Genomic DNA, 10,314 nt, shown 5'->3' with positions numbered 1-10,314 from the left:
TCTTAATACCTAAGGGAATGTCGAATACGTCATCAGTACACTTGTGCCAACACACCACAACAAAATGGTGTAGCTGAGAGAAAGAACCGACATCTTGCAGAAGTCTGTCGAAGTATGCTACATGCAAAGAACGTACCGGGAAGGTTTTGGGCTGAAGCAATAAGGACTGCAGCATTTGTGATCAACAGACTTCCTCAACCAAGGTTAGGATTTGTTTCTCCCTTTGAGAATCTGTGGAACATGAAACCTACAGTTAGCTATTTTCGAGTATTTGGCTGTGTATGTTATGTATTTGTTCCTGATCATTTACGGAGCAAATTTGACAAGAAAGCTGTTAGATGTATCTTTGTGGGATACGACAACCAGAGAAAGGGGTGGAAATGTTGTGATCCAACAAGTGGAAGGTGCTACACTTCACGAGATGTGGTGTTTGATGAAGCGTCTTCTTGGTGGTCCTCAGAGAAGGAGGTGCTACCAGACTCTAGAGAATTTGGAGAAAAGCTGCAACATAAAATGGGGGAGCATACTATCCAACTCCAACCAAGTTCAGATGAATCAGGAGATCCAAATGACGATGATGTCGAACAGAGAGTGACTCAGAATCCTTGGCAAACTGGCATGTATCAACAACCAGACGAAGAATGTGGGCCTAATATACCGGAAGAATCAACTCCACAATCTCAACTCCGAAGGTCAACAAGAGCACGAAGACCAAATCCCAAATACGCCAATGCAGCCATAATTGAAGAAGCAACAGAACCTGAGATGTTCGAAGAAGCATCACAGAGTTCTGAGTGGATGACAGTTATGAAAGAAGAGCTTGATGCACTTGAGCAAAATCAAACTTGGGATCTGGTACCAAAGCCAAGAGATGTTAAACCCATATCCTGTAAGTGGGTTTACAAGATAAAGCGTCGTCCAGATGGGTCAATCGAGAGGTACAAGGCACGACTAGTAGCTCGTGGTTTTTCTCAACAGTACGGACTAGACTATGATGAAACGTTTAGTCCAGTGGCAAAACTTACAACAGTACGAGTCCTACTTGCACTTGTAGCTAACAAAGATTGGAATCTATACCAAATGGATGTGAAGAATGCTTTCTTGCATGGAGAGTTAGATCAGGAGATCTACATGATGCAGCCAATGGGCTTTAAAAGCGAAGCTCATCCTGAGTACGTGTGCAAGTTAAGGAAAGCACTCTACGGTTTGAAACAAGCACCAAGAGCGTGGTACGGTAAGATTGCAGAGTTTCTAACACAAAGTGGTTATTCAGTAACACCTGCAGATTCCAGCTTGTTTGTCAAAGCCAATGAAGGAAAGCTAGTTATCGTGCTAGTGTATGTGGATGACTTGATCATAACCGGTGATGATGAGGCAGAAATTCTTCAGACGAAGGAGAATTTATCAGTCTGTTTCCAGATGAAGGAACTTGGTCAACTCAAGTATTTCCTTGGTCTAGAGGTTGATCGCACACAAGAAGGAATATTTCTCTGTCAACAGAAGTATTCCAAAGATTTATTGAAGAGGTTCGGAATGCTCGAATGCAAGCTGATCTCTACGCCGATGGAGCCAAATGTCAAAATGAGTGCACATGAAGGAAAAGATTTGGAAGATGCGACGATGTATCGACAATTGGTAGGTAGTCTGATCTACTTAACCTTGACTCGACCTGACATTTCTTATGCAGTTGGTGTGATGAGTCGGTACATGCCAAATCCAAAGAAGCCTCACTTGGAAGCAGTTCGACGAATACTAAGATATGTGAAGAGTACAATTGACTATGGTCTTTTGTACAAGAGAGGTGAAGACTACAAGTTAGTTGGTTACTGTGATGCTGACTATGCGGGAGATCATGACACCAGGAGATCAACAACTGGGTATGTGTTTAAGCTTGGTTCTGGAACCATCTCTTGGTGTAGCAAGAGACAGCCAACGGTATCTTTGTCAACCACAGAAGCAGAGTATAGAGCAGCAGTAATGGCAGCTCAAGAGAATGCATGGCTAATACAGTTGATGAGTGATCTACATCAACCAGTAGATTATCCAGTACCATTGTACTGTGATAACCAATCGGCAATTCGCTTGGCGGAAAATCCAGTCTTTCATGCAAGAACTAAGCATGTGGAGGTACATTACCACTTTATCATAGAAAAGGTTCTGCAAGAAGAGATTGAGATGAGACAGGTCAAGACGAATGATCAAGTTGCGGACTTGTTCACAAAAAGTTTGAGTACAGGCAAGCTCGAAATTTTTCGCTGTTTACTCAGCACAGTGCAAAGAATGAGAGCTGACATTGAGGGGGAGTGTTGAGAATCAATGTCAACCCAAAACAATAAGTAATCCACAACCCAATCTAAAGCCCAAGTCCATATCTAGTTTGATGATGTAATTGCTTACAATTGCAATGTTAGGTATGGTTGAGTGGAAAAAATTAGGTGCAATTAATGGGTTTTGTGGGGTAGTAAATAATCTTAGTTTAATTAAGTGTGTGGTGTAGCTTTCATTTGGTTTGCTATAAATACCCAAGTCCCCAAACATTGTATATCATCCAAGGAAAAACAAAGCCTAGAGCTAAATAAGAAAAGCTTTGCTAATTAGTTTGTTTTGTGAGCTTTCTTTAAGAGTGTGCTCTATTTTCTTCTTCTTGGGATCATTAGAGTTATCTTGGATACTCTTCTTATTCAACATGGTACACCACGTGTCGTTATATAAATGGTGGAATATATGTGTTAAAAAGTTAATAACTTAAAAAATAAAATTTTACACCACTTGTATAAAAACACATGATATATCGCTTGTGTTTTCGTTACAACTAAAAATTTCACCTTACCGACAAATGCCCAAACTCCAACCGCCATTCAAATGAGCCCTCCACCACCAGCCATAATAAATTATCTTTCTTTAGTCAAGAAGAAAAGGAGGGACTTGGCCCTCACCTCAACTTTTTTAGAAAGAAAAAGTTTACAACTACCGTAATGTTTCGGTCTAATTATATAAATTATGCGTAAATTTTTCTTCATACAACATTACATTATTACATTTAAAATGTTACGTTTTGGATTTTTTCTCCTTTCCCCCGAAAACCAGCTCATATTAGTGTTTGTCCTCTGTCCATATCACTCACCCATTCAACCAACATTCAATAATTTGATAACGTGTCATATTTTTTTGCAAAGCGGACCCATTTTTGTGGGTTGGTATAATAATGGCGTTTGTGGTTTGTCAAGGCATATACCCATTTATCCATTAGCAGTTGGGTCACCTCGCTCACCCCCAACCTAACACATCAACAAATATTGCTTACAAATTCTAGAAAATTTGACCAAGAAAAAGAAAACCAAATGCTCGCAAATTAATTTATGTAACATGATTAGTTTTTATGCATTATTATTTATTTTACGTTGGATGAAATTCTAAATTTAGAGCTTATTTAGATGTGATTTTAAAATGATTGAAAACACTTTTGGTGAAAATATTTTTGAAAAAAATCCTTAGTAAAAATGTTAGTAAATCCTGAAAAAGCATTTAAAGTGCTTCCTGGAAGAATCACATAATTGGTGGTTCTCGTAGAAAGCACTTAAAGTGCTTTTGAAATCTAAAAATATTTTCTCTAAAAATACTTTGTCATTTTAATAGTACATTCAAATGAGCTCTTAATCTCGTATATTTTATTGAAAGGCCACAGCCTACGACACTGTGGGAATGGTGCATCGAATTGTGGTTTCTTGTTCTCGGTCTAATTCAAAGGATCTGCCATATTGAGAGGTTCTTTTTCATGGAGGTGCTGGGCGGGCAGAGATAATTGTTGGGTGTGACTATAAGCTGTCATTTCTAAATGAAGGAATGTGATTTTCACTATAAATCAATTAGCAATATAAAAAATAGCTCAAATCGTTATAAGCTATTGCATAGTTTGATCTCTCACCGATGTAAGATTTTGTCCTCATATTCACACATATGTGTGATAAATTTTCAAGCCTAACATGTGAACAACGCAAATTGGGTGGCGTGGAACACGTGTGTCGTTGAGCTTCACACGTGAGCTAATCTGCTCTAATACTATAAAGAAATTGAATTCCACCATAAAACCAATAAACAATATGAGAAGAAATCCAACTCCTTATAAGCTCTTGCATGACTTAATCCCTCACCAAAGAATTTTGTCCTCACGTTCTCACACTAAATTCTACAAAAAGAGTAGTTGTATAGAGCTTTTAAGTCAAGATTGGACGACTTAGGGCTTCAACCCAAAAAGAGGGGTAGAAAAGAATGCTTATTGTAGGCCAGGGACGAGAGGAAAGACTTGAATTTAGAAATAGTCGGAGCACGATTGATGTCTCATCACTTTGAAGCATTCAAAGAAGGCAGTTTCCCAAGTAATTGCCCTGCATGCATATTAAGATTTAAAAAGACAGCATCCATTACTCAATTGGCAAATCTCCAATTGTATTATCTCATAACAGATCAAAGAAAGCAATGCCATGGAACCTTGGAGAGCAAGGAAAAACTTACAGAGAGAAATAGAGAAAGTTATTTCATTCAGAATGCAAAACGTCATTACAAACCCATTCACTCCACTATTTATACATACTAGTTAGCTTAATGACTAAGCTAATCATCTAACTAACTCCTCTTCTAGGATTGTGACACATGGCACTCTAAGATCAATCTGACACGCCCCGACCCCGATATTCCCCGAATACCGGGATAGGCACGTGCTGGCCGACACCTGAGGGTGACGAAAGCCATTTATTAAGTGCAAATGCTGAAAACAAGGGATAAATAAGGCTTATAAATATAAAAGAATAATTAATATGCAAATAAGGACCATGTTCAGATCACACCTCCAATCTAGAACACTAAAAGAAAATAATATAAAATTGAATGAAACAAAGGAGTGGGTCCTACACCGAGAGGACTCGAAGATGCCGATGCGGAAGTGCCTGGACGTCAGGATTGTATGCCTCGATTCTAAGTCCTGAAGGGGGCGCAAAACAAACATGAGTGGACCAAGTTGATATATATATATATAATAAAACAGTTATCAACATACTAACCCCCAAGTTTTATGAAAACACAAATATATAATGATAAACATAGATTTTCCAAAACCTAGCATGTCGTGCAATGTCTCAAATCATAATTCGCATAAATAATAAACACTAGTGAATGTCCGATAACTCTTCAGGCCCCATGCCAGCTTCCCGTCTTTGAGCCGACAGTCAGAGGAAAATACACTTCAGGCCCCATGCCGGCTCCCCGTCTCTGAGCAGAAAGTCAGAGGAAAACACACTCCAGGCCCTATGCCAACACCAAACCGTCGCCCGGGACGGACCGGATCTATCCCTACGTCCCGTAGCGGAAAGGACCACTAGGAAAGTACAAAACCAGTGAACATACATATATTGAAAATCAACTTCATAATATAAAGCCATGCATCATCTATACTATAAAGAGGTGTTCTAAACATGTTCTAAATATCATATCATCATCCATCAGATATTCTATAAGAATATGGGTTATAGGAAAAATAGTAATTCAAACTAGCCTCAGTAAGCATGTTATCTCGTAAAACGTTTCAGAAAACATAATCATCAAATCATGCTTTTCATGTATGCATTTCTACTATCAAAACATGCATTTTTAGAAGGGGTCCACTCACAGTACTTCGCCGTCGAAAGGCCACGTGTGACATCCTACATCGCCCAAGGGAGTGATCCTTAAATGTATATTCTCATCCCTACCTAGCACGAGGCCTTTTGGAAGCTCACTGGCTTCGGGTTCCGTAGGAACTCCGAAGTTAAGCGAGAAGGAGGCTAGAGCACTCCCATGATGGGTGACCCACTGGGAAGTTGCTCATGAGTTCCCAGAAACAAAACCATGAGGGCGTGGTCGGGGCCCAAAGCGGACAATATCGTGTTACGGTGGTGGAGCGGGCCCAGGAAGTGATCCGCCCCGGGCCGGGATGTGACAATTTCGTATCAGAGCCTAACCCTGACCGTGGTGTGCCGAAGAGGACGTCGGGCCCCTAAAGGGGGTGAATTGTGACATCCCACATCGCCCAGGGGAGTGATCCTTAAATGTATATTCCCATCCCTACCTAGCACGAGGCCTTTTGGGAGCTCACTGGCTTCGGGTTCCGTAGGAACTTCGAAGTTAAGTGAGAAGGGGGCTAGAGCAATCTCATGATGGGTGACCCACTGGGAAGTTGCTCGTGAGTTCCCAAAAACAAAACCGTGAGGGCGTGGTCGGGGCCCAAAGCAGACAATATCGTGCTACGGTGGTGAAGCGGGCTCGGGAAGTGATCTGCCCCGGGCCGGGATGTGACACCACGCCACTAGCGAAGAAGGAAACGCCACAGATAATTGCCCCTAAGCACATAAATGGTACACTTAGTCAAACTCTACTCAAATGACTGAATTTGGGAAAACGGACATCGGAAACGGGTTCAGGACGTCGAAATTAGCCTAGGAAGGGTCCCACACGAAAACCCAAAAAGTCGTCAACGGTCAAAGTCAACTTTGACCATTGACCGGTCAAAGTCAAAGTCAACGCTGACAGTTGACCGGGTCAACGGTCAGACCGGGTCCGGGTCAACAGGTCACACGGCTCTGGGTTTGGATCCGGATTGGGTTAAAGGGTTTGGACTTGGGTTGGATCCGGGTTTGGGCCTAAGGGTTTGGGTCTAATGGGTTTAGGGTTAACGGGCCGAAGGCCCTAAAGGAAACGGCCCAAAGGCCTTTAAATTAACAAAACAAAAATAAATAAATAAAAAGGTTAGGTTGGGCTGCCCAAGGTTTTGGGCTTGGCAGGAAAGGACCAAAGGCCTTGGGTTTTGGTGGTTCGCCGGATTCCAAGGAAGGAGAAGGCCGGTTTTCGGCCGGAGAATTCCCAAGCTCCAATGAAGCTCAAAACTCAACCAAAACATGTCATTCAATATACCAAATTGAAGCCCCGAAGGTAAGGAATCGAAATATACCCTTGGTTCCCGTCATCGTGGTCGGAGTTGGCCGGAAAACAGCCTGGAAGCCACGGGTGTCCGCCGGAAACTGGGTAAGATTCAAATGAGTATAACTCCTTCAATACTCAATGAAATTGGGTGAAACAAAAAGGAAAGTTGTAGTACTCAGCGAGACGAAGAGATTGATATCTTGCACATCGGCCAACTCGCCGTGGTTTGGCCGGAAATTGCCTCGAAAGGGGCGATGCTCGCCGAAAAACTGGGAAATGTCTCCGAGGTGGTTTCTTCATGGTTTGATGTCCAAAACACAACCACGGTGTTAGAAAAGAGCTATAGGTGTGGGCATGGGCGTGCGTGTGTGTGTGTTCTGCTCGGAGGGAGGGAGAGAAAGACAGAGAGAAAGAAAGAGAGAAGAGAGACTTTTAGAAGAAACAAAAGAAAGGGAAAGGGAAAGGGAACCGAGAAACAAAACAGGGGGTGGGCCCCTTGGGCTCACCAATTAAGGCTAAAAAAACAATTTAAAAAAAGAAAGTATCCCTAAACTGAGTGAAAATATAAAAATACTCATTTTCTTCCGTAAATTTGTTACACAATCAGTCTGGCCTTATTTACGTCACAGCGAAGAATGGAAGCTTACTCAGTAACATAACATCCAGTCCGGTTTCAATGCAAGATTTCTACCAGAGAGCAACACTAGAGTATGATGGAGTATTTAGGCACTATGTTTACCCGAAAATCACTAGCTCAAGCGCCCGAAGATGGGCTATGGCTTGGTCCACTTCCTCATTCGAACCTCCAAACATCTGCGTGTCAATTGTGGATTCTATGGGTCGTGGTGCATGTGGCTTAAATAGCTTGTGCACGCTTGAAGATCAAGGACCGACTTGCCACTGCCCAAATGGTTACTCCTTTATTGATCCAAAAGATGAGCGCAGAGGACGCAAGCAAAACTTTGCCCCACAGAGTTGTGGTGAAGTGTCAAAGGAGGACACAGATCTTTTCGATTTCCAAGAGCTGCAAAACACAGATTATCCGGGCGGAGATTACGAGAATTTTCCAGATGTAACTGAGGATTGGTGCAAACAGAATTGCCTAGATGATTGTTTTTGTGCCGGGGCATTTTTTGGAAACGGAGGGTGTGTTAAGAAGAGGCTCCCTTTAGCAAATGGGAGGACTGACCCCAGTTTTACAGGAAAAACTCTTATAAAATTTGGGAAACAAAATTCGACTGTGAAATCAGGTGGAGGTTCCAACATAGAAAAGAAAGACAATAAAACTTTGATCCTTTTCGGATCAGTCATCCTGAGTGGTTCTGGGATTCTAAACTTCCTCCTACCATTGATAACCTATTTGGTTGTTTCGCAAGCCTATTCGAGAAAACCGAAGGTGATTCAACCTTATCCAGTCATCTCTGGTATGAATTTGAAGCATTTCACTTATGAGGAGCTAAACAATGCTACGAACCAATTCGAGGAAGAACTAGGACGCGGTGCTTCTGCAACAGTCTTCAAAGGAGTTCTAGCCTCTGATAATGGAAAGATCGTTGCTGTCAAAAGCTTAGACGCTAGGGTCAGAGAAAATGATTTGGAATTCAAAGCGGAAGCGAGTGCTATTGGCCGAACAAACCAGAGAAATTTAGTCCAGCTAATTGGATTTTGTTACGAGGGAGAGCACCGAATTCTGGTGTACGAGTTTATGAGCAACGGATCTTTAGCGAGCTTCCTCTTTGGAGAGTCGATGCCAAACTGGTATCAAAGGAGAAAAATCGCCTTGGAAATTGCAAGAGGGCTGTTGTATTTGCACGAGGAGTGTAGCAGCCAAATCATACATTGTGACATCAAGCCTCAAAGTAATTGGGCAGCTTCCAAGTAATTGGGCTGCTTGCATATTAAGATTTAAAAAGACTTTGCATCCCTTACCCCGAATGACAAATACCTCCAACTGCAAATCTACCATGATTCAACGTTTACTTAGTCGTTTGTGAAGGCGATGGACTCATCACAGTTGACTTGAAAATTAAATAGTAGTATGCATGATGCAAACCTGACGGAGGACGGAATTTATGTTATTTTAGATGTGAGAAAGTTAAAAAAAGGAAGTAATTTGTGTTATTTTAGATGCGAGAAAATTAAAAGAAGGAAGCGTCATTTAATTAAAAAAAAAAGTGAGCGGAGAATTTGTAATTCCCCTGTTAAAAGATAATTTGTTGTTGCCATATTCCAAAAGTGGATGTTTTGGACTTTTCACATTGTTTGGATTCTTTTTTGGTGCTTCAAAACCTCCATGCAATGGAAGAGTTTCTGCGCGCTTTTGATTTCTCTGAAACTTTACACTTACCAGAAGAGCAGAGCAATTGAGTTGCAACTTGCTATTCTACACTCCCAAAATGCAGCGTTCTGATCATCTCTCTCCTCAATCCTTGTTGGATCACTACTCACTTCGTAGCTCAGGGGTTCTGAACTTCCTCCTCCCGTCGAGAAATTATTTGGTTGTTTCTCGAATCTATTATACAAAAGTTAAGGTCATTCAGCCTTATCCGGTCATGTCAGATATGAACTTGAAGTGTTTCACTTGTGAGGAGCTAAATGATGCTACAAATACAGTCGAGGAAGAACTAGGACGCGGTGCTTCTGTAACAGTTTTCAAAGGGGTCTTGGTGGAACTGGAAAATGTGTTGCTGTCAAATTCTTGTATATGGGTTTATGAGCAATGGCTCTCTAGCAAGCTTCCTCCCTTTGAAGATTCAATGACAAACTGGCACCAAAGAAGGCAAATTGCATTATGAATAGCAAAAGGTCTTTTGTATTTGCATGAGGAGTGTAGCAGCCAAATTGTATATTTTGGCATCAAGCCTCAAAACATTCTTCTTGATGACTATTGCCAAGAATTTCTGCATTCTGATTAGCCAAGCTTTTGAGAATAGACCAGACTCAAACTACGACTGGAATCAGGGGAACGAAAGGGTATGTGGCCCCTGGATGGTTCAAAAGCTTGCCTATCAAGGCCAAGGTTGATCTTTACAGCTACGGTATTTTGTTGTTAGGAATGATTTTTGCAGGAAGCATTTTAACGCAATGGCAGAGGATGAAGATAAAATGATATTAGCTTATTGGGCATACGATTGCTATAAGCCTAAGAAACTGCAGCTGCTATTCAAGGACAGTGAGGGAATGCTTGACGTGATGAAAATTGAGAAGTATGTTATGATTGCAATATGTTGCATTCAGGAGAACCCGTCGCTCAGGCCCATGATGAAGAAAATCACATCCATGCTCGAAGGAACTGTTGTCTCAACTCCACCCGATCCATCTTCTTTCATAAGTTCAATATTTTAGGTGCTTCAGATTATAATC

General features: G+C 41.5%; 1 long non-coding RNA gene and 1 pseudogene across 1 annotated transcript; one reads left to right on the top strand and one right to left on the bottom strand.

Annotated features, from left to right (window-relative positions):
• Window positions 1-4,779: 4,779 nt before the first annotated feature.
• LOC148692646 (uncharacterized) lies at window positions 4,780-7,250 on the bottom strand. The gene is made up of 2 exons (XR_015953334.1): window positions 6,980-7,250; window positions 4,780-4,978 (listed from the first exon to the last, which is right to left on the bottom strand). It is a non-coding gene; the product is annotated as an uncharacterized LOC148692646 (long non-coding RNA).
• A 307-nt stretch (window positions 7,251-7,557) lies between these two features.
• Window positions 7,558-10,296, top strand: LOC137743856 (G-type lectin S-receptor-like serine/threonine-protein kinase LECRK3; annotated as a pseudogene).
• Window positions 10,297-10,314: the final 18 nt, after the last annotated feature.

The sequence above is a fragment of the Pyrus communis genome, chromosome 11 (assembly GCF_041283825.1).
Source record: "Pyrus communis isolate YQ-2024b chromosome 11, ASM4128382v1, whole genome shotgun sequence".
NCBI classification, from domain to species: domain Eukaryota; kingdom Viridiplantae; phylum Streptophyta; class Magnoliopsida; order Rosales; family Rosaceae; genus Pyrus; species Pyrus communis.
Note: the sequence above shows the minus strand (reverse complement) of the source record. Positions and strands in the feature narration are given on the sequence as shown.